Source organism: Rhinoraja longicauda, unplaced genomic scaffold (assembly GCF_053455715.1).
Source record: "Rhinoraja longicauda isolate Sanriku21f unplaced genomic scaffold, sRhiLon1.1 Scf000295, whole genome shotgun sequence".
NCBI lineage: Eukaryota > Metazoa > Chordata > Chondrichthyes > Rajiformes > Arhynchobatidae > Rhinoraja > Rhinoraja longicauda.
This window is the reverse complement of record NW_027601513.1, coordinates 1-25,462: the sequence shown is the minus strand read 5'-3', so window position 1 is coordinate 25,462 and position 25,462 is coordinate 1.

Genomic DNA, 25,462 nt, shown 5'->3' with positions numbered 1-25,462 from the left:
TGGGATTAGTATAGATGGGTACTTAATGCTCAGCGTAGGAAGGAACTACAGTTGCTGGTTTAGACCGAAGATAAACACAAAATGCTGGAGTAACTCAGCGGGTCAGGCAGCATCTTTGGAGAAAAGCAATAGGTGACGTTTCGGGTCGAAATCTTTCCACAGACTGAGAATCAGGGGAGAGGGAAACTAGAGGTATGAAAAGGTTCAGAACAAATCAGAGATGCCTTTCCTTGGTCAGTAGTGTTGGCTTGGTTTCTTCTAAACTTTTTCATATCTCTAGTCCCCTGACTCAGTCTGAAGAAGGGTTTCGACCCAAATCATCACCTATTCCTTTTCTTCAGGGATACTGCCTGACCCGCTGAGTTACTCTAGCATTTTGTGTGTATCTTTTACTTAAAGGTTAGCGTGGACATGGTGTGCTGAAAATGAAGAATCTGTTTCAATGTTGTCTAACACTGTGGCTCTTTATAAACAGATAGTTGTGCACCTTTGCGTGAAACAGATTCTCTGTTCCAGTTGCCATCACACACAATGCCAGGAATGTTCGGCAGTAAAGGTTGAACCTTTGGCTTTACTTTGGCCAGTCACAGGTTGGAACCACTATCTGGGCAACAGTGGATCCCATTGACCAACACATGCTGGATAAAGCCATTGCCAACCATTGTCCCTGCACACAATCCCCCCAATACCAAACATGCTGTCACTACCAGACTGCACTCACACACACCCCTCCATCCTTCACTGAACACAAATCGTGGAAATGAGGTAACTAACAATGAACATGTCTGTATTTTTCAATACTGTCGTGAATCCTATCAAACCACGGCAGCGTTCGTTTTACACAAGGTTAGAACGAGTAATAATATATCACGATTGAACCGGCCTGCCTCTCGCTGGCAAACAATCAGACCTTTAAACATCGATATTAGGACAGAAATCTAATTAAACTGCGTTTTATCTGGCACGCTCGCAGCGCAATTTCTAATCCATTAAAAGCTATTTCCATTTAAACTATTTAATACTCCACTTGTAACTTGAGAGCACTTAGATTTCAAACTGCGCTAAAGTGTCTGGAAGTGCATTTGCTGATACAAGCAGTATTGATGCCCCCAATATTATCCACAACACCCTTCCGTGCTTCAATCAGAACCACCAGCAAAATCAAAATCATTGCAACTCGATCACAATCAGACCCCGAAATAAAATCTAACAGCTTCGTAATTTGAAGTATTTCCCGACACAACTCAAAGTTACTTCACAGCGGATAAAAATAAAACTCGAGCGAAAGATGCCAAGCGAAATATTATTGAAACTTTGGGCACGTTGGTCATGATAGTTTAACCTGGATTGTGAAGTAACGGTTGAGCCTGGGTTGGTAAACTTGGTAAACTTTCCAGATTCACGCCGTTCAATTTAGTCTGAAGACATGGTCCGCATTCGCTCTTTGACTTCCAGAGACTCTGCTACCAAATCACTTCAGAAATACAGCAAGATATAGTTTTCTGGTTAAATGCAGAGACTAATTTAACTTTCTCTTTGCGATTACATAAGGACAATGTCCTGAAAGAGGTCAGAAGTTCGAGTTATCTGTATGTCACACTTCTTCGAATTATCGTTATCTTAGATTAACCTCGTTGTACCTTTTTTTTTTGTCTCGAACGAAAGTAAATTCCAATAAAAGTTCAACAGAAATCCACCAGCGTGCAGTTAGTTAAGCGAAGTGCTCAGAGTCTCCTTGGGTTGTGTAAGGAGCGGTTATACCGAGGAATCCACATCTCCCGATCAGCTGCTGGTGACGTGCGGCGCTTCTGACTGAAACCCGATCAGTTTATTGCAGGTAAGATCATTACATGATATTTCACACCCGCCTCGGGGACGTGTGGAGCAGATTACCGGGGGCTGGCTGCCGGTTGAGTGAGCTTGTGGGCGGAGATCCCGCTGCTACCGCGATCAACAAGATACTTGCTTCAAGCGTTACAACATTAAACACAGCCCCCACCCAGCTGACTGCAGGCCCACATTCTGGCGCAGGGCAGTCATCTCAAGAGCCGATCCCAGTCATTTCCTTTCAGCTGCCGTTCTAAGAAGTGAAGGGAGGATGTACTGGAGACCCCGCCTGTCCAGATAAGGTGACGACCCATTGGAAAGTAACGCTGGCAGTAGATGCGGGGACAAGTGTTGGGGGCTAATATTTCAGGAGTTTTCTTTTATAACCCAATAAGAAAAAAAACATTTAATTCCCATTGCGTTTACTCGCAGGTGGTGAGATTATTTTTTTCAATACATCATGGACGATAGTAAACACCACCAAATGATCCTATTTAGCATTGACTAATACAAAAAGCTGGAGTAACTCAGCGGGTCAGACAACATCTCTGGAGAAAGGGAACAGGTGACGTTTCGGGTCGAGACCCTTCTTCAGACTGAGAGTCACACAGTGTGAAGAATGGTCTCCACCCGAAACGTCACATATTCCTATTCTACAGAGACACTACAGACCCGCTGTAACTCCAGCTTTTTGTGTCTGTCTTCGGTTTTTAACCGGCATCTGCAGTTCCTTCCTACACAAAGAGCATTGATTAATGTTCATAGTGATCTTTATAGTGATCACATAAATTGTTTGACAGACCCCCCCATTTCCAACGCCTATCCGAACTCTGCACTCGAACCCACACAAGTCTACCCAGTGCTAGTCTACCCACACAAGTCTACCCACACAAGTCTACCCACACAAGCCTACCCAGTGCTAGTCTACCCACACAAGTCTACCCACACAAGTCTACCCAGTGCTAGTCTATCCACACAAGCCTGCCCAGCGCTAGTCTACCCACACAGGTCTACCCAGTGCTAGTCTACCCACACAAGTCTACCCAGTGCTAGTCTACCCACACAAGTCTACCCACACAAGTCTACCCAGTGCTAGTCTACCCACACAGGTCTACCCAGTGTTAGTCTACCCACACAAGTCTACCCAGTGCTAGTATATCATTCACCTGAGCTCCACGCGGCAGACGTTTGATGTTGCTTTTTTCTGCCGCAGATCCTCAAAATAATATTTCCTGTTGTCCACTGCTGTTATCCAGGGTGCCGGACAGATCCAATGACTGCTCATATAACTTCCGACTTACTGCAGCGATGAGGTGACTGCCAACTATTTATGACCCGGAACATGCCCGAGCCTTACTCCGGCATTAAGTACCAGCGGGCGACTTGGTAATGCGCTCCACAGACATTGGCAATCTTCGACAATAGTCCGTGAAAAGAATTGATCTAATATCCAACGAAATTTAGACCGCTGAGTTACGCCTTCGTTAATCTATTTCTGTTTATTGTCCCTGTTAACATAAACCCCAAGTGTAACTATCATCAGGTCATGTTGGTTAAGTGGGTAGTTGTTAGAAAGTGATTGACTGGATGGGGCCACAGGTTGCAGTTTGAACGCAGTTGTAACTAGAATTCGGACGAATATCGTTTGACCTCCATGAGATAGTGCGTCGATCCGTTGGGATTTCATTCACTGAGACTATTTAAGGATATTGTGCCAACTTTCATGTTCATTATTTATAGGAGACAAATTAGGCCATTCGGCCCATGAAGTCTATTCCGCCATTCATTCGTGGGTGATCTGTCTTTCCCTCCCAACCCCATTCTCCTGCAGGGGTGGTGGGTGGGGGATGGCGGGGTTGGTGGGTGGTGGGTGGTGGGTGAGGGGACCACCGTGAGGGAGGTGGGGGGAGAACAAAAGTCGGAGCGGCGTGCTTTGTAACTTTGTCAGCCCCGCAGGTGGTGGCTATTTACATACATTGGACATGCACCAGAGAGTCTCGCTGTGCCCAGTCACATGCCACGATAAAGTATTCCATTCCATTCATCAAGAATCTGTCAATTTCCCCTTTAAAATACCAATTGACGGCCTCCACAGCCATTTGTCGCAATGAATCCCACAGATTTACCACCCTCTGACTGGACAATTCCCTGTGTTCCTAGGCTCTGCCACTGGTGAAATGTGCTCTCCACTCTATCCAGGGGTTTCACTGTACAGCAAGTTTAAATGAGGCCCCCCTCATTATCATATGTTAACCCAATCATGGAGAACATAATAACGTTACAGAAATTGGTATTTGACTTTCAAACATTTTAAGTACCTTTCCCCAGTCAAATGTTTCCAGTCAAATATCAACTTTTAGAGGGCATAGCTTTATGGTGAGGCAGGGTTGCCAACTGTCCCGTATTAGCCGGGACATCCGTATTCTGGGCTAAATTGGGACCGCCCTTGTCCCATATTAGGCCCGGACACTGTAGGTCCCGACAGTTTAGGTCACGATTGTTTAGGTTTCTGACATTTTAGCTCCGGACAGTGTAGGCCCGGACACTGTAGGCCCGGACAGTGTAGGCCCGGACAGTGTAGGCCCGGACAGTGTAGGCCCGGATAGTGTAGGCCCGGATAGTGTAGGCCCGGATAGTGTAGGCCCGGATAGTGTAGGCCTGGAGGCCTCGGCACCGCCTGACGGAGGTTGCGTAGCAACCCGCCTCTCGGCCCGGGAGGCCGCCATTGGTGGAGCGAGATCACGTGGCCGCTGGCTGGGTGGGGTCACGTGCGGTGCGGGGCACGGCAGCAGGGAAATTGGTCCCGTATTGGTCCCGTATTTGAGTGTGAGATAGTTGGCAACCCTAGGTGAGAGGGACAAAGTTTAAAGGAGACTAGACCAAGTGGACCCGTTGTGCCCAAACCTCTCTTGCACCCCTCCCCTCTCCTCTTCCCCCCTCCACCCCCTCCGCCCCCTCTCTCCCCCTCCACCACCCCTCCCCCCTCCCTCCCTTCCCTCCCTGCCCTCCACCCCCCTCCCCCCACTCCATTCCCCTCAACCCCCCTCCATTCCCCTCAACCCCCCTTATCCCCCTCAACCCCCCTTATCCCCCCGCCCTCCCTAGGAGATAGGTTTAAACTTAAAAATGAGAATAACTTTAAATATATAACACCAATTTCAATGAAATTTCTTCCATTAGCACCAAAGGGACGACGGTGAGTAAAGTGGACCTAAAATTGTCGCGCTATCGTGCACCATTTTGGCTGCAGTTCAGGAACAAACAAACAAACAAACAAACAAACAAATGAGAGTTTTAGTATATAGATGTGCAGTTCACTTTTTGTACACAGGGTGGTGGGTGCCTGGAACAAGCTGCCAAGAGTGGTCGTATAGGCAGATATGATAGGCATTTCAGAGGCTTTTGCAGAGGGACATGGATAAACAGGGAATGAAGGCATGTGGATTATGCACATGTGGATAAGAGTTGGTCTTGGCATGATGTTCAGCACAGGCATGGTGGGCCAAAAGGCCTTCTGTGCTTTAGAGATACAGCGCAGAAACAAGCCCTTCGGCCCACCGGGTCCATGCCGCCCAGCGATCCCCACACATTAACACTATCCTACACCCACTAGGGACAATTTTTACATTTGCCCAGACAATTAACCGACATACCTGTACGTCTTTGGAGTGTGGGAGGAAACCGAAGATCTCAGAGAAAACCCACGCAGGTCACGGGGAGAACGTACAAACTCCATACAGACGGCGCCCGTAGTCAGGATCGAACCTGAGTCTCCGGCGCTGCATTTGCTGTAAGGCAGCAACTCTACCGCGGGGAGGGGGTGGGGGCGGGGAGGGGGTGTACATTTTGATAGCCACAGGGAAAAAGGATCTCCTGTGGCAGTCTGTGCTGCATCTTGGTGGAACCAGTCTGTTGCTGAAGGTGCTCCTCTGGTTGACCAGTGTGTCATGGAGGGCATGGGCTGTATTGTCCAAGATGCTCCGCTGTTTGAGGGGCATCCTCGCTCATTAAAAACAAGAGAGTAACCAGGGAGCAATTAGGACCACTCACGAATAAAGGAGGGAATTTGTGCTTGGAGTCAGAGGATAGAGGTGCGGTACTAAATAAGTACTTTGCATTTGTATTCAGCAAGAAGAAAAGCACAGAGGGCAGTTGGGTCAGTGCGGAGAACACTAATATGCAAGGTAGATATGATAATGGCATTGAAGGTACCTTTGGATAGGCATATGGATATGCAGGGATATGGATCACGTGCCGGCAGATGAGAATTGGTCTTGGCATCACGTTCGGCACAGACATTGTGGGCTGAAGGAACGGTTCCTGTGCTGCGCTGTTCCACATACTATGTTCCTTGGTATGAGGGGAACAGAAGAGCTTGTATATTATAGTGTAGTAACTTGCTATTATGGGGGCTTGTAGAATGGGTGAAGTGATGGGAGAGTCTCGAGAGGGAGACACTGTGGAAATTGTTACTTCGCAACATCCAGTATTGCCAGGCATAAGATGTGGCACAAGGGTGTGCCAGCCTTGAATTTATGCAATACCTTTTTAGACTCCCAATAGAGATTAGATCCCAGCAGTGGGCCAATTAAGTAACAGGATTATATCACCTAACAACCATATCAGGGCAGTCTGGTGCCAGTAGAACTCCCTCTGTGACCTGACTGGATCCAGGTGTTGTAGAGTATAATGCTCTGTGTATTCCCATGTCTGAATCAGCACATGTCTTGTCATTCTTCAAAAAATCAGCACATATTTGGTGAGATGCCTCTGATGCTTCATCCTGGTGTGGGAGCTGGACAAATACCCTCACTGTTGTTATGGATTTCGTAATAGTGTCAAAGCCTACCTTCATTAATATTGCCTGTGTAGAACTAAGTAGAATTCTGGGGTCTTCTCATTTCACGCAATGGTTCAGTTGGCATTTTCATTTTAAAAGATGGTGTGAGACTCATTCTATATCGGAGAAAGTTCTTTAATTACAACCTCTGTCAGTTTTGATGTGTGATAATTGTCCACTGGGCTAGTTTAGTTTATTTTAGCTTAGAGGTACAGCATGGAAACAGGCCCTTCGGCCCATGGAGTCCACACCGGCCAACGATCCCACACCAGGGACAATTTACATTTGTACCAAGCCAATTAACCTACAAACCTGTACGTCTTTGGAGTGTGGGAGGAAACTGAAGATCTTGGAGAAAACTCACAGAAAGAACATAGAAACTCCATACAGACAAACACCCATAGTCAGGATCGAACATGGGCCTATGGCGCTGTAAGGCAGTAACTCTGCCCCACCCCTAGTGTGGCCAAGCATCACTGATTTCCTCCTATTTATCTGTTTCCTCAATTGTCCAAAACCTATTCTTTGGAATCATTTCTTGACTGTTAAATCAAAGAAGTTATTTGAACATGCAATACTTCTGGGTTGCACCAGAGATGATCATGAAACCCATCACACCACTCTCGCCTCTTAGACCATATATTGTATTGATGTTATTTTAATGATGTAACTTTTTGAAAATGGATAAGGTTTAAATACATAAGAATAACTTGCTGGTCATACATATTTGTTGTGATGATTTGTTTAGTTGTTTAGGTTAGTTTAGAGATACAGTATAGAAACAGGCCACTGGGTCCGTGCCGACCATCGCTCAGCCAATCACACTTGTTCTGTTATTCAATTTTCCCATCTACACTCTATATACTAGGAGCAGTTTTGTTTTTACAGAGGCCAATTAACAAACAAACCTGCATATCTTTGGGATGTGGGAGGAAACTGGAGGAAAGCTACAAGTTCATTGGGATATTAGGAGCTCTGACCTACCATGAGCAGAAAAGAGGAATTAAAGGCCATTCTGGGTGACAATTTGAGATATGTTGAACTGCAATTTTTCTATTAGTTGTGCAAAGCGTAATGAATAGTAGTAAACACATATCTGAGTTAAGCATGAAGATAGACACAAAATGCTGGAGTAACTCAGCAGGGCAGGCAGCATCTCTGGAGAAAAGGAATGGGTGATGTTTCGAGTCGAGACCCTTCATCAGATCTGAATTAAGCATGATCATTAGCATAAAAATCAAAATCAAATGTGAAATCAAAATCAAAATGAATGTGCTAAAAGGAATTTAAAAAAAATTAACATCAAGTTGAGTTCAGTCACTTGCAAAGTCAGGGTTATGGGAAGTACAGTTCTATCATGAGGTAACGTCTACCATTATTTTCCCATGAGACCCTAATTGCCTCAGCTACCAGCTGCTGCAACTGTTTTCATAAGCAATGATAACAAATAAGTCTTAAGAATCATGTTACCTTTCACCTGACATAATTTCTCCAAATCGTTTCACCTGTGTCGGCCTCACCAACTATCGAAAGCTTCCCATAGTATCCAGGCCATAAAGACAACCCAAATAATTCCAAATGTCGAGAGTGTTCACTAAGCCAGAGAAAGGTAATCAAAGCTTTCTTTTCTGGACAACAAAATCCACAGTATTCCATCACCAATGGCCCAGTCCATTGCTTCTAATGTATGATCAGAGGATTGTGTTCAATAGATTCTCTATTTTGTGATATTTCTGTGTCCAGCCAGAAATTAAAGCAAATTAAGAAGGGTAAAAAGACACCACAATTTATTTAAATAATTATAGCTTTACAAAAATTACATTTATAAAATATAACCTAAACATGTTCATGCTTTGATTTGACTCGAGTGGCACATGCAAGTCATCACCAATTAACTTTAGAAATAAACACTGTATCTATTAGGAATAAAACAGGAATAGAGGCCAAAAGAGATTGATTTTGCTCCTTTGCTATTTGCCCGATTCGTTCCGTTCAAGCCTAATTATCTCTTATTATACGTAAGTCAATATATTAATGAAAAGCTAATTTTGCTATTTAAATAGTTTTACTACCATCATTGTAATAGCCTGTAAGTATTAACTGAGAACAGTGCAGCACAGGAACAGCCCTTCACCCCACTATGAATACACCAAATATGTTGGGAGTTAAGCTAAACTACTCTGCCTGCACAAGACCCATATCCCTCCTGAATTTCCATATGTCTCTCCTAACGCCTCTTAAGTGCCATTATCTGTCTGACTCCACCACCATCCCAGGCACCCACCATTCTCTATGGAGAAAAACCATGTTCCACACATGTCCTTGAAACTTTGCCCCTCTCACCTTAAAGCTGCCCCTCTTCTCTTTGACATTTCCACTCAGGGAAAACCTTCTGACTGTTTCTATCTGTCTGACTCTATCTAGACCTCTCATAACCAGAAAAGATCTATCGTAGCACTCGTGGTTAAGGTCAGGTGCCACACTGCAAGAACTGCATGTCTGAACCATCTGCACAGTGGCGCAGCAGTAGAATCATTGCCTCACGGTACCAGAGACCTGGGTTCGATTCTGACCTCGGGCGCTGTCTGTGAATTTTGTCCATTCTTCCTGTGACTGCATGGGTTTTCTCCGGATTCCTCCCGCATCCCAAAGATGTGTAGATTTGTAAGTTAAATAGCCTGTAAGTTGTCCGTAGTGTGAGGGAGTGGATGAGGAAATGAGACAGCATTGAACTAGAGTGGATGGGTGATCAATGTTCAGCATGGTTTCCATGCTGTATCTCTGAACTAAACTAAATCTGCACCTCTGATGATGGCCATACTCCAGGCAATGCCTTTGACAGGCGTTTAATCCAGCCATGTGTACCTGGTGGGTCTCAAACCCTCGGGATAAAGACTGGCTCACCCTAACGTGCCACTACTGTTCCGTGCAGAGGGAATCACCAGGGAAGCCCACCCTGCAGTGCCATGTGGAGTGGGAGAAGGCCTGGCCATCCACTGCATTCTTTAGACTTCAGAGGTACAGACACTCGCATTATCCTACACACCAGGGATAATTTACAATTTGTACCAAAGCCAATTAGCCTACAAACCTGTACATCTTTAGAGTGTGGGAGGAAACTGGAGCACCCGAAGAAAACCCACTTGGTCACAGGGAGAATGTACAAACTCCATACAGACAGACCCATAGTCAGGATTGAACCCGGGTCTCTGGGGCTGTATGGCAGCAACTCTACCACTACGCCACCATGCCACCCTAATTCAAAGAGGGAACCAGTCGTAGTGCCTGATCGTGTCTCTGGACTTTGGCTTCAGCAGCCCTGAGGCTGGTTTGCCCCAATGTAGCCACTTCTACTCTCGATCTCCATCTGTACCAACATCATCGAACCCAATGGTCAACCAACAACAGCTAACATCAGCAACGTGCTACAATATTAAAGTGTCTCCAAAATCTTCAATAGAGATTTGGTGGTGTAACATATCCGCTGACCTCATGCGCTAATTTAACTTTCCCCAATCTTTCTGTAACTTGCACATTTCAGAAATAAAAATACAATTGGAAATGATTAGAAAAATATATACTTAACCCTTGCTGAGTCAGAGGAAGCTGCAAGGAAGGATGAGCATCTTTGATACAATCCAAAACTGAGGAACTAAATGCGGCTTGGAGACAAAGGGCTCCTATTTGTCGATGGTGTATGGTGAAGGGAGGTTCCCTGGTGGAGACGGCACTGTGCAGCTGAGACACTTTCCCTGTCATCCATCCCCTGGGGCACTGTCGGCTCATTCAGATAGATAAACCTCCGTCTTCATTGCTGGGCTGCAGAACTAACTCACGTATGTTGCCAAATAATTTATTCCTGTCTCTTGATAGATGAACGGATCAAATGGTGGCCGTAGTCCTGTGGGGAAATGTTTCTCTTGCGAAATAAAGCATTTTGATTTGAGTTTTGTCAAACATTTCAGAAAATTATATCAGCTGCAAAGAACAGAAACACACCTTACAGCCCATATCTCAATCCTATAAACAATCTGCTGGAGGAAGTCAGCGGGTTAGAGAGGCACAGAGTCCTAGAGTCACACAGCCCTTTGGCCTAACTTGCCCATACCGACCAACATGCCCCATCTACACTAGTCCCACTTGCCTGTCCTATTCATGTACCTGTCTAATTGCTTCATAAATATTGCGATAGTCCCTGCCTCAACTACCTCCTCTGGCAGCTCGTTCCGTACACCCAACATCCTTTGTGTGAAAACGTTACCCCTCAGATTCCTATAAAATCTTTCCTCCTTTACCTTACACCTATGTCCTCTGGTTCTCAATTCCCCTACTCTGGGCAATAGACTGTGCATCTACCCGATCTGTTCCTCTCATGATTTTATACACCTCCATAAGATCACCACCTAATCCTCCTGCCCTCCAACGAATGGTCGGCGTTTTGGGTTGAGGTCCTGCATCAGGACATTACTACACCCAAGTATCATCCGTTCTCGTGTCTCCATGCATATTCAAGAGTTTATGCTCCACATCATTTTCTTCTTATTTTATCCCATCCCATTTCCTCCCATTTCATTTAACCATGATTTTTTTCAGATTCCTTGACTTGTGGCAACACAAGCAAATCAAGTGGTAAAGTAGGCTTCATCCGTCAGGACATTGAGTGTAAGAGTCAGGAAGTCCTGTTACATCTGTTTACAACGTTGGTTAGACTGCATTGGGAGCATTGTGTGCAGTTCTGGTCACCCCAGGACAGGAAGGTTATCATATCATATCATATCATATATCTACAGCCGGAAACAGGCCTTTTCGGCCCTCCAAGTCCGTGCCGCCCAGTGATCCCCGTACATTAACACTATCCTACACTAGGGACAATTTTTACATTTACCCAGCCAATTAACCTACATACCTGTACGTCTTTGGAGTGTGGGAGGAAACCGAAGATCTCGGAGAAAACCCACGCAGGTCACGGGGAGAACGTACAAACTCCTTACAGTGCAGCACCCGTAGTCAGGATCGAACCTGAGTCTCCGGCGCTGCATTCGCTGTAAAGCAGCAACTCTACCGCTGCGCTACCGTGCCGCCCGGTTGTGGAAGCTTTGGAAATGGTGCAGAGGAGGTTTACCAGAATTATGACTGGATTAGAGGGTATTATCTGTAAGGAGAGGTTGGACAAACTAAAGAGTAGAACTAATAGAAATATATTAAATTATGAGAGGCATAGATCGGCTAGGCAGAAACTTTATCCCAAGGTAGAAAGGTCAAAGATCAGAGGGCATAGCTTGAAGGTCATAGGGAGAAAGCTTAAAGGAGATGTGCGTGGCAAGATTTTTCAGTGTGTGTGGTATGTGCCTGGAACGTGCTGCCATGGGTGGTGGTGGAAGCAGATATGATAGTGGTGTTTAAGAGGCTTTTAGATAGCAATGTGGATATGCAGGGAATGAAGGGATATGGATCATGCGCAGGCAGAGGAGATTAGTTTAGCTTGGCATCATGTTCTGCACAGACATTATCGACCTGTTCCCGTGCTGTACTGTTCTATCTTCCATGTTCCTCAAAAGACTCGAATTAATTTCAGATAACTCAGCAGAACCGAGTAATTGAATATACTCTGTGTCTGTTCTATGGTGCTTCTCCACTCACTGCATAAGTGCATTGAGTCGTTAAGAAAGCTGAATTTATTGCCGTAGAAAAGTTACATGTAAACGACTGCTACATTTCCCCCAAGATAACCATCCATGTTTGTTCATTTCTAAATCAGTTTGCACAAAAGATCCTAATTTAAGGAAGGACATTCTTGCTATTGAGGGAGTGTAGTGTGGGCTCGTGAGGTTAATGATGAAAGAATGAAGCCACTGGGCTTATATTCACTGGAATTTAGGATGAGAGGGGATCTTATAGAAACATATAAAATTATTAAGGGATTGGACAGGCTAGATGCAGGAAATATGTTCCCGATATTGGGGGAGTCCAGAACCAGGGGCCACAGTTTAGGAATAAGGGGTCGGCCATTTAGAACTAAGACTAGACCAAGTGGACCCGTTGGACCCAAACCTCTCCTGCATTGGTGTATCACCCTCTCATCCCCCCCTCCCCCTCCACCTCCCCTCTTCCCCCTCCCCTCCCTCCCCCCTTCCCCCCTCCCCCTTCCTCCCTCCCCCTCCCCTTCCCCCTCCTCCCTTCCCTCCCTCCACCCCTTCCCTCCCCCTCCTTCCTCCCCTCCCCCTCTGCTCCCCCTCCCTTCCTCCACTACCCTCCCCCCCCTCGCCCCTTCCCCTCCCCCCCGCTCCATCCCCCTCAACCCCCTTATCCTCCCTCCTCCTCCCCTCCCTTCCTCCCCTCCCTCCCTTCCCCCCTCCCTTCCTCTCCCCCTCCCTCCACATCCTCCCTCCCTCCCTCCCTCCTTCCCTCCTTAAGAGATAGATTTAAACTTTAAAATGTGAATTACTTTAAAAATATAACACCAATTTCAATTAAACTTCTTCCATTAGCACCAAAGGGACAACGGTGAGTATGGTGGGCCTAAAATTGTCGCACTATCTTGTACAGTTTTGGCTGTAGTTCAGGAACAAACAAACAAAGAAACGAGAGATTTAGTATATAGATGAGGAAAACTTTGTCACACAGAGTAGTGAATTTGTGGAATTCTCTGCCTTAGAAGGCAGTGGAGGCCGATTCATTGGATGCATTAAAAAGAGAGTTAGATAGAGTTCTTAGGACTAGCGGAATCAAGAGGTATGGGGAGAAGGCAGGAACAGGGTACTGATTGTGGATGATCAGCCGTGATCACATTGAATGGCGGTGCTGGCTCGAAGGGCCAAATGGCCTACTCCTGCATCCATTGTCTATGTATCTATGTATCTATGTAAAAGTGTTAGTCACTTAACAGTGAAAATCTAAGATTCATAATTATCAACTTAACATTTAATGGTAACATCCATGTGCTGCAAAAGTTATTTGATAATTGCTTAATTAAAGAATAAAACCTCAGCTGTGTATGTTTTAAATTATAGTGCTAACTAGAATAGTTACAGCTTTTTCTCGTTTTATTCAAAGGCAAGTATTTTTTTATGAAAGAAAATCATTCTGTTTGTGAAGTAGTTACTGCTGGTGTATCGGTAAATGTAACGGCTAATTCTCACAATGACAGAATTAATCTAAAGAAAATGAAATCAGCTTTTTAGAGATACAGCATGGAAAGAGGCCCTTCAGCCCATTGAGTCCTTGCAGATCACCCGATAACACTAATTTCATATCATCCCACTTCCTCATCCACTCCCAATGCATTAGGTGTGATTTACAGAGGCCAATTAACCCACAAGCCCGCACATCTTTGGGATGTGGGAGGAAAGTGGAATGCCCGGGGGAAATCCATGTGGTCACAGGGAGAACGTGCAAACTCCACACTGACAGCACCCAAGGTCAGGATCAAAATGGGGTCTCTGGCACGATGAGGCAGCAGCTCTACTAGTTGTGTGACTGTGCCGCCTAAATATAGAGTTTGGATGCTATATTCATTTTAGCTGATAAAATATTAAATTGTGTAGCCGTAATTGCAGGTGCTGGTTTACACCGAAGATAGACACAAAATGCTGGAGTAACTCAGCGGGATGGGCAGCATCTCTGGATAGATGGAATGGGTGACGTTTCGAGTCGAGACCCTTCTTCAGACGGAGAGACAGGAAGAGGGAAACGAGAGATGTGGAAGGGTAAGATGTGAAAAACGAGAGATCAAAGGAGACAAAAATCAAGGAGAATGTAGAATAGATCATTGTTAGCTCGGGGAAGGTGACAATATTAAATTGAGCATGTGGCAAGATTTTCAATGGGAGTTGCAGATAAGTTTCAAGTAAAATTAGTTGACTTCAACTCTAGAGTCAAAGGAAACCACATCTGATTTCAGCAGGTCTTGGTTGGAATGTGGAAAGGTGATCCTGTCAGCATCATTAGTTGGGAGCAGTGAGTAAATACCTGATATAATTCTCTGCCACAGAGGGCAGTGGAAGCCAAATCACTGGATGGATTTAAGAGAGAGTTAGATAGAGCTCTAGGGGCGAGTGGAATCAAGGGATATGGGGAGAAGGCAGGCACGGGTTATTGATTGGGGACAATCAGCCATGATCACAATGAATGGTGGTGCTGGCTCGAAGGGCCAAATGGCCTTTTCCTGGACCTATTTTCTATGTTTCTATAATTTTGACATTGACAATGCTCATATATACAGCAAATACAGCCTGTGGGACTATATTGCTGTCTTCTATAAAATGAGGTGGGAGAGAGAAATGATGTTACAGATTAAAGGGGTAAGTTTTAGAAATATGAACAGTATCTTCCCCAAGAATATGTAAATGCATATGATTTTCACCCAACTAAATTGCCTTTGTGGTTGGTACTGTTCTCAGCGGAATCCAATTGGATGCCAGCTAACAAGTGGAATCAATATCTTCTTCAATGCTGTACATGAAACTGCAAAATAATGCTGTTCTAAATTACTTCAGTTCTTATTGAAATTTGCACTCATTAAGTTTTACGGGAGTACATAAAGCACTCAGTAAACAGGTCTGGCAGACTTTTCCGATGTTCATTCATTATCAGACGTTCATTGTTCATTGCAATGTGACAACTCATTCAGAATATTTGTGGTTGGTTATGTTGAACATTCCTTGTTCCAGGCACCATGCCCCAATTCACTACAATATACTGTTCCTTTTCTTCTTTATTTGTTGTGTACCCCTAATAAGCCACTGCACTCAGTGGGAACTTGGCCATGATCTGTGTTGTGTAATACTGGCAAAGGCAATCTTTTGGCAATCTGCACTCCACAGCCTCCAACTATATCGTTCCCCAGTCCTGTAATGCTCGCTTCAACCTCCTCCCCAAAATCCACAAACAGGACTGCCCTGGCAGACCCATTGTTTCTGCCTGTTCCTGCCCCACTGAACTCATCTCCACATACCTTTGTTCTAAACTATCCCCTTGTCCAGTCCCTTTGACCTACATCCGAGATGCTTCAGAGATGCCTTTCAACTATTCAATAATCAGTTCTAGGCCCCAATTCTTCATCGGTCTGAAGAAGGGTCTCAACCCAAAACGTCACCCATTCCTTCTCTCCAAAGATGCTCCCTGTCCTGCTGTGTTACTCCAGCATTTTTTGTCTACCCTCATGTCTACCATGGTCATCCAGTCCCTCTACACCTCTATCCCCCACCAGGAAGGTCTTAAGGACCTCCGATTCTTCCTTTTACAGACACCCAATCTTGTTCCCTCTGCGAACACTCCCTTCTGCCTGGTGGAACATCCGCACCCTCAGTAACTTCGTTTTGACTCCTGTCGCATTCTCCAAGTTAAAGGTGTAACCATGGGCACTGGCCTAGCCCCAGCTATGCCTGCCTTATGGTTGGTGATGTTGAAGAGTCCTTGTTCCAAGCTTACTCTGGCACCATGCCCCAGCTGTTCCTCCGCTGCATCGATGGCTGCATTGGGGCTGCCTCCTGCACCCGTGCAGAACTCATTGATTTCATTAACTTTACCACTCACTCTCTCTGCCCTCATATTCACCTGGACTACCCATGACCCCTTCTCCCTTTTCCTGATCTCTCTCTGTCGTCATCACAGGTTACAGATTATCAACTGACATCCACTTCAAACCCACCGACTCCCACATTTATCCGGATTACACATCAACCCATCCTGCCTCTTGCAAATCCACGATCCCCTATTCTCCATCTCCCCAACTCCGCCGCATCTGTTCCAAAGATGAGGCTTTCCATTCAAGGACATCCGAGATGTCGTCTCTCCTTAATAAACATGGTTTCCCCCTCTTCTGTCATAGATCCCTCACCCGTTTCTCTTCTGTTTGTTGAGATGGTGGGTGAAATCGGCAGTGCATTCCCTGACAGCCTGATAGTTGCAGGTAATTCCATAACATTTAAGAAATATTCCAATGAGTGCTTCAAACACCATGGCAGAGGAGGCAATGGTCCATAGAAATGATGGGAAATTGTGTAGGTATAGTTAATGAACACGATGGGCTGAAGGGCGTGTTTCTGTGTTGTACGACTCCTGAAGACAGCCTCGCAGAACTCTTAGAAGCTTAACATCCTTTTGGTTAAGAACTAGGAAGCACAGGTGGATCAAACCTTATTGAAGACTACAGGTCAGATTAGCTATCAGGTGGACACAAAAAGCTGAAATGACATCGGGTCCGGCAGCATCTTTGGCAAAAGAGAATAGGTGACGTTTCAGGTTGAGACCCTTCTTTGTTCAGATTGTTGGTGTTCACACCGCTGAGTTTTCTTGCACTTAAAGGCCTGGCATCAATTATTCACCATCCCTAATTGCTTACTGTGAGCCATTTTCTTAAACTGCTGCAATCCTTTTAGTGTAAGAGCCTAGAGTGCTGTTCAAGAGGGAGTTCCAAATGAAGAATTGGTGATAATGAGAAATGGCAAGATATTGCTAAGCCGGAACAGTGTGTATTTTATTGGGGATTTGCAGGTGGCGATGTTCCATTGAATCATTGCCTTGGTTCTTGGTGGGAGAGTTCATAGTTTAAAAAGTGCTGACAGACTAGCCTTCATGAGAAACCACAGGACATTTTGTAGCATAGCATCCATTTTCAACTGGTGGTGAAGAGAGCGAATGTTTAGAATGGTAACTAGAATGCCAATCTAGTTAGTAATATAGACAATAAGTTAAACATTGTTCGAGGACATAGTCATGGAATCTATATTAATAATTAGTTGCAGGACTGAGGAGGCCTTGGGTTTATTCGTAGTTATTACATAAACCAAGGTCCGGCCTGCCTGTAACTCCTGTGGTACTTTTGAGAGGCAACCAGCAAGCCCTCATGGTCAAATTCCTCCCTTGGTCGGCACCAACAGCGTCTCACAGCATCAGAGACCCCAGTTCGAACCTGACTTCAGAGGCTGTGTGGAGTTTGCACGTTCCCCCTGTGACCACATGGGCTTCCTCTAGGTGCTCCCGTTTCTTCTCACATCCCAAAGATATGCAGGTTTATAGTTAATTGGCCTCTGTAAATTGCCCCTAGTTGTAGCAAATGGATAGATAGGCGGGATAACAATGGTCAGCGTGAACTCAGTGGGTCAAATGGGATGTTTCCATGCTGTATCTTTCAATCAATCAAACAATCAAACAATCAAACAATCAAACCAATTAACTGAACATTAAAATTCAAAATGAAAGATGCTGGCATTATTCAGTAGGTTGGGTAGCCTCTGTGGAACAAGAAATAAAGTTAATATTACGAGCAATTCCCTTCAATAATAGGTAGCATAGTGGTCATATTACTGTGCTAGTCATTACCGAGTTCCACTAATGATTTGGGATTATGAGTTCAAATGCCTTAATAAATTTATGTGATGTAGTATCAATCCTTCATATGATGTATTGCTTATGAGAAGGTGTTAAATACAGGTGGTTCACGGAATTGGCAATGTAACAATAATGACTGCTCTTTAAAAGTAATCAGTCTGTGGTGAAGTGTTTTAGGACAGACTAAGTGCCCTTACAATCGAATTTCTTTCATAAAGCAACACAGTAGGGGAATCGAGAAACATAGGGCATAGGTTAAAGGTGAAGGGGAAAGATGTAGTAGGAACCTGAGGGATAATGTTTTCACACAAAAGGTGGTGGGTGTATAGAACGAGCTGCCAGAGGATGTAGTTGAGGCAGAGACTATCGCAACATTTAAGAAACATTTAGAGAGGCAGATGGATAGGACAGGTTTAGAGGGATATGGGCCAAATGCAAGCAGGCGAGACTAGTGTAGATGGGACATGTTGGCTGGTGTAGGCAAGATAGGGCCAGTTTCCACCCTATAGGACTCTATAAATTTGTGACTCTATGCTCCAAGGAAGAGAAACTTCAATTAGGTGTGTCATGTAGTATATATGTCATATGTAATGTTGTTTGGGAAAAATCATTTGTTTTAAGGCTGGACCTCTTTGTGGATTCCATCATGTAACTAACTGCTCTCAGAGTTGCAGCAGCATGGAAGGTTACAAAGTATTTCTGTGGAAAGATACCATAGGAAGAGATGTTGGCTGTCATCAAACCTTCACTTTTATTTCAATTAGGAATCTTTGTTGTTAGTTGAATTATGAAACATTTTCCAGCATCTTAGAGAAAGAGAGGTACTGAAAAAAGTGAGTCTCGATGAGACCATTTCTTTTGCCACACTTTTGATGCTTTACTGCCAAAGACAAACTCTATAATTCACTCTATTGGCTTTTCTAACTCTCCATATCTCTCCTTAAAATTAGTCTGTGTTATTTTCTCTTATTTAGGTATTAGATTGATTATTGTCTCATGTGCTGAGTGAGGTACAGTGAAAAGCTTTGTGTTTCATACTATCATGAAGTATTACTACATACATAGCTTGAAGAGTAGATGGAGTCAATGGTGGATGGAAGGCGAGTCCAGACTGTCAAAGCAGCCACAGCCAGACATAAAAACAGCTTTTGTTTCACGAGTAGTAGTTCTACTCAATAAACAAAGTCTGTAGTCTCTTTTTTGCTCTGGTTTATTTTCACCCACATGTTTAGACTGTAATGTTGTATCCTTATTGTTTTGATGTGTTTATGCTTATTTTTAATTGTTAACTGCATGTTTGTGTTGTCATTTGTGAGCGGAGCACCATGGCACATTCCTTGTATGTGCACATACTTGGCCAATAAACCTATTCATTCATTCTTTCATTCATTCATTCATTCATTCATTCATTCATTCATTCACTCATTCATATTGAGTAATTGTAATGTCTGTAATGATGTGTAAGGAGGAACTGCAGATGCTGGTTTAAACCGAAGATAGACACAAAAAGCTGGAGTAACTCAGCAGGACAGGTAGCATCACAGGTGAGAAGGAATAGGTGACCTATCGGGTCAAGACCCTTCTTCATTCTGGTTAGGGATAAGGGAAACAAGAGGTATAGATGGCGATGTGGAGCGATAAAGGACAATGAATGAAAGATATGCAAAAAAGTAACGGTGACAACGATGATCCCAAAGCTGTTTGTAGGGTGAAAATGAGAAGCTAGTGCGACTTGGGTGGGGGGGGGGGGGGGGGGGGGGGGGTGATACAGAGCAAGGGAATTCCGGGGCTACCTGAAGTGGGAGAATACTCATACCACTGGGCTGTGAGCTGCCCAAGTAAAATATGAGATGTTGTTCCTCCAATTTGCGTTTAGCCTCACTCTGAAATGGAGGAGACCGTGGACAGAAAGGTCTGTGTAGGAATGGGAAGCAGAATTAAAGTGTCCAGCAACCGGGAGATCAGGTTGGTTCAGGCGGGCTGAGCGAAGGTGTTCCGTGAAACGATCACCCAGGTTGTGTTTAGTCTCGCCGATGTACAAGAGACCACGTCTTGAACAACGGATACAGTAGACGAGGTTGGAGGAGGTGCAAGTGAACCTCTGTCTAACCTGAAAGGATTGTCAGGGTCCCTGGATAGAGTCGAGGGAGGAGGCCCAGCAACAGGTGTTGCATCTTCTGCGGTTGCAGGGGAAGGTACCTGGGGAGGGGTGGTTTGGGTGGGATGAGGTAACCAGGGAGTTGCAGAGGGAACAGGTTCAAGGATCTGACAAGTAGAACAGAAAAAGGCTCACTCATCTGTTCAGTTACAAATCAGTTTTATTGGCGAGAGGACAAAAACACTGCTTGTCCCGGTGTGCACGGGGTCCAGTTTTACAGCAGCACCTCTCTCCCTCTCTCCCTCTCTCCCTCTTTCCCTCTCTCCCTCTCTCCCTCTCTCCCCCCCCCCCCCCCCCCCCCCCCATCCGCGGCGCTGGTCGCGACACAGCCCGTCTGAACCCCTCTAGTACATGAACTTGAACTAACTCCTGGCTTCCCGACGCCTACCTTTATACAGGTAGGAAGTCAGCCGTTGAAATAACCGCCGGTAAGTCCTGGCCAACAGCGCTGCTCCCAAACACAAAGTATAACCCATGGCAGGGGACTGCATCCGAGCAACCCCCCCACCCCACCCCCCACCCCCACCCCTCACCTCTGGGAACAAAGCACCATCAGCCGCAGACTGGCGCGTAAAGCAACACACACGGCGCTACAGACTTGGTGCGTAACGTTTCAACAACGCTGTCGTCTGCGGCGCTCTGGGGTCTAAATACAGCGCGATGGCCACAGTGCTGTGGACCTTAAACATGTCACCATGGCCACAATGCTGTGGACCTTAAACATAGCACCATGTCCACAATGCTGTGAACCTTAAACAAAGGGCCATGGCCACAGCGCAGTGGACTTTAAACATAGCACCATGGCCACAGCGTTGTGGACTTTAAACATAGCACCATGTCCACAATGCTGTGAACCTTAAACAAAGGGCCATGGCCACAGCGCAGTGGACCTTAAACATGTCACCATGCACAGTGCTGTGGACCTTAAACATGTCACCATGCACAGTGCTGTGGACTTTAAACATAGCACCATGGCCACAGCGTTGTGGACTTTAAACATAGCACCATGTCCACAATGCTGTGAACCTTAAACAAAGGGCCATGGCCACAGCGCAGTGGACTTTAAACATAGCACCATGTCCACAATGCTGTGGACCTTAAACATAGCACCATGGCCACAGTGCTGTGGGTCACGGACTGTTGGAGAAAATTCTCGTATAACAAACGGTCTCTGTGGAAGGCGGAAAGGGGTGGAGGTGGGAAGATGTGACTAGTGGTGGGATCCCGCTGGGGATGGCGGAAATTTCAGAGGATTATGTGTTGTATGCGATGGCTGATGGGGTGGAAGGTAAGGACTAGGGGGACTTTGTCTCAGTTGCAACTATGGGGAGGGGGAGCAAGTGCGGAGCTGTGGGGTACTGAGGAGACACGAGTGAGGGCCTCATCTATGATGGGAGAGAGGAACTCCCGTTCCCTAAAGATTGAGGACATCTCCGATGTTCTCGTATGTAACACCTCATCTTGGGCGCAGATGGGGCGTAGACAAAGGAGTTGAGAGTAGGGGATAGAGTCCTTGCAGGAAGCAGGGTGGGAAGAAGTGTAGTTATGATAGTTGTGGGAGTCAGTGACTTTGTAATAAACATCAGTCTATAGTCTATCTCCTGTGATGGAGACTGAGATCAAGAAAGGGGAGGGAGGTGATGGAGATGGTCCAAGTAAATTTGAGTGCAGGATGGAAATTGGTGGTGAGGTTGATGAAGTCCGTGGGTCGAGGAAGAAACAGGGGGCTTTAAGGCCTTCCTGGTGGGGGATGGAAGTGGAGAGTGACTGAACGTCCACAGTAAAGATGAGGGAGTGGGGGCTCGGAAAGCGGAAGTCATTAAAGAGATGAAGGGCATGTGAGGTGTCTTGGACATAGGTCGGGAGAGGTTGGACCAGGGGTTAGGATAGAGTCGAGGTATGTGCAAATCATTTCCATGGGACAGGAGCAGGCAGAAACAATGGGTCTGCCAGGGCAGTTGTGTTTGTGGATTTTGGAGAGAAGGTAAAACCGGGCTGTGTGGGGCTATAAGGTTGGAGGCTGTGGAAGGCAGACAGCCAGAAGTGATGAAATCAGTAATGGTGTTTGAGATTAAAGCCTGGTGCTCGTCAGTGGGATCATGGTCCAAGGATAAGTAGGAGGAGGTGTCTGAAAGTTGTCGTCTGGCCTCAGCCCGGTAGAGGTCAGTGCGCCAGACTACCACGGCACCTCCCATGTCGGCGGGTTTGATGATAATGTCGGGGTTGCTGCAGAGTGAGCGGAGGGCTGTACGTTCAGAGGGGGTGAGGTTGGAGTAGGTGAGGGGAGAGGAAAAGGTGAGACGGTTGATGTTACGCCGGCAGTTAGAAATGAAGAGGTCTAGAGAGGGTAGAAGGCCGTTCTGGGGAGTCCAAGAGGAGGGGGACCGGTGGAGATGGGAGAAGGGGGTCATCACTGGAGGGTGAGGACTCCTTCCAACAGAAAAAGACACGGAGGTGGAGGTGACAGAAGAAACGCTGGAATGATGATATTGCATTTACTTCTCTTTGAGAAACAAGGTGTCTTTAAATAGAACCATCTTCTTCCAGATTAAATAGACATGATAATGAATAGAATTTATCTGGTCAGCCCTAACTGACATGAAGTCCATGTCCTTTCCCACCACTTTCCCAGCATTTCCCTCTCTTTTCAAGTTTACTTCATCAGGCTTCAACCCTCCCCCTCCCTATTCAGATTACGGAGAATTTATATTATAAACTGTGAAGCACATTGTCAAACAGTAAACTCTGAAGGTGCCAAGTGTACACGGTTTTGTGTGATGTCAGTCCAAAATCACTTTACAGATTTTATAGCCTGTGATACCAGAGCAATGTCTAATTTTGTGTTTTGAATTAAAACATTTGTTGACTGCAAGGGAAATTAATAGTAGGTTGAAGTGAATTAACTCTTAATCATTCTTATAAATAACTCTTTTAAAATAATTAAATATCAACTTGCTCATTCTATTGTATTTGTCCTGTTGCTCTTTTGATTAATGGGTCTGACAGCTTCTCAATGACTTGATTATGTTCTTCCACTGCAATGGCAGCGAATATAAGAATGTGCAGAATGTGACCTGGCTAGTGAATTGCCCAGTAATTATACTTTCCATTAAAATTTATTAAAAATAATTATATCCTTGTCAGATTTTAACATTGTGCATCCCTTTGCAGCAAACATTGCAATATTTTTTTTTGGAGAGTTAATTAATTACATTTAATATTTCTATTCTGGGAGATAAATCTTTTGTTTCTTGAGCTTTCATCTTAACATTTTTATATGTATTATCGGCCTGCTGTCAACTGACGGGTACAAATCTGTTTTAAATCTGTCCCAAGTTTGCACAGGACAGTGTGAAAAACCCCACAAAGTGTTGGAGTAACTCAGCAGGTCAGGCAGCATCCCTGGAGAACATGGATAGGCGACATTTCTGCTTGTATCTCCTGTCCAGATACGGAGGAGCAACGCCGGCTCAGTGTGGCACCCAACTCCTTGGCCACAGATGCCACTAGAGTTATCAGTTGCCAACCCATGATAAATGCGTCGATATCACGCTGCTGTTACTTGTATGCAGTAGAATTTCTAGACTTGTAATTCTGGAATCCAGAAAGTCAAAGGTGGCTACGTTCAATCTCCTGAAACCAGGGAAAGGGATGACCAATTTATGGTCTGTACCATTCAATGCACTGCAGAGAGAGGTCCATCTGGGGTCCCAGTTTGAAGAAGGGTCCAGACCCAAAATGTCACCTATCCATGTTCTCCAGGGATGCAGTCCAACACCCTGAGTTACTCCCACACTGTTTGTCTTTTTGTTTTGTAAACCAGCATCTGTAGTTCCTTGTATCCAAGGTGCAGTGTAAAGCTGATTGTTGATGCCAGAGATAGTAAATCATTTCCCTACTTACCATGGTCCATTCTCCTCGAGTGAATTTTTGAGTGAATCTGGTTTACTCTTCAATGACCTCCTACATTTCTATTGGAAATGAAGGCAGCTTCTCTAGTTTATCATGTGTCACATTTCTGGCCTTAGCTTAAAGAGAAGTCCTCGTTTGCTTTGCCACATTATCTGTGTCATATGCCTACTTCCCCATATCGTAGACACTTGAATAATTTGAAGGAGGTTGACACATTTCTATTGCGGAATAGCATATATACACCAAATACACTTCAGTCTGAAGAAGGGTCTCGACCCGAAACGTCGCCCATTCCTTCTTTCCTGAGATGCTGCCTGACCTGCTGAGTTACTCCAGCATTTTGTGAACAAATACCTTTGATTTGTACCAGCATCTGCAGTTATTTTCTTACACAACATATATACACCTATCAGCCAAAACATTATGACCTGATGAGCCAAAATATTATGACCCCTGCCTAATATGCTATTGGTCCTCCATGTGCAGCCCCATACGCGGCAGGGCGTGATGCATCGTGTATTGTGACACATTCCTCCTGTGACCACTATTAAAATTTTCTGTGACTTGTGCCACAGTAGACCTTCTGTCGGTTCGGACCAGATGGGATAGTCTTTGTTGCTCTCGTGCATCGATGAGCCTTGGGCGCCCAACACCCTGTTGCCAGTTTGTGGTTTGTCCCTCCTCGGACCACTGTCATAGAAACATAGAAAATAGTTGCAGGAGGAGGCCATTCGACCCCTCGAGCCAGCACCGCCATTCGAGGCTGACCATCCCCAATCAATAACCTGTGCCTGCCTTCTCCCTGTATCCCTTGATCCCACTAGCCCCCAGAGCTCTATCCAACTCTCTCTTCAATCCATCCAGTGATTTGGCTACCATTGCCCTCTGTGGCAGTGAATTCCACAAATTCACAACTCTCTGGGTGAAAAGGTTTTTTCTCACCTCAGTTTTAAATGGCCTCCCCTTTATTCTAAGACTGTGGCCCCTGGTTCTGGACTCACCCAAAATTGGGAACATTTTTCCTGCATCTAGCTTGTCCAGTCCTTTTATAATTTTATATGTTTCTATAAGATCCCCTCTCATCCTTCTAAACTCCAGTGAATACAAGCCTAGTCTTTTCAATCTTTCCTCATATGACAGTCCCGCCATCCCAGGGATCAATCTTGGGAACCTACGCTGCACTGCCTCAATTACAAGGATGTCCTTCCTCAAATTAGGAGACCAAAACTGTACACAATACTCCAGATGTGGTCTTACCAGGGCCCTATACAACTGCAGAAGTACCTCTTTACTCCTATACTGAAATCCACTTGTTAGCTTGAAATCCATTAGGTTTCTTCACTGCCTGCTATACCTGCATGCCAACTTTCAGTGACTGGTGTACAAGGACACCC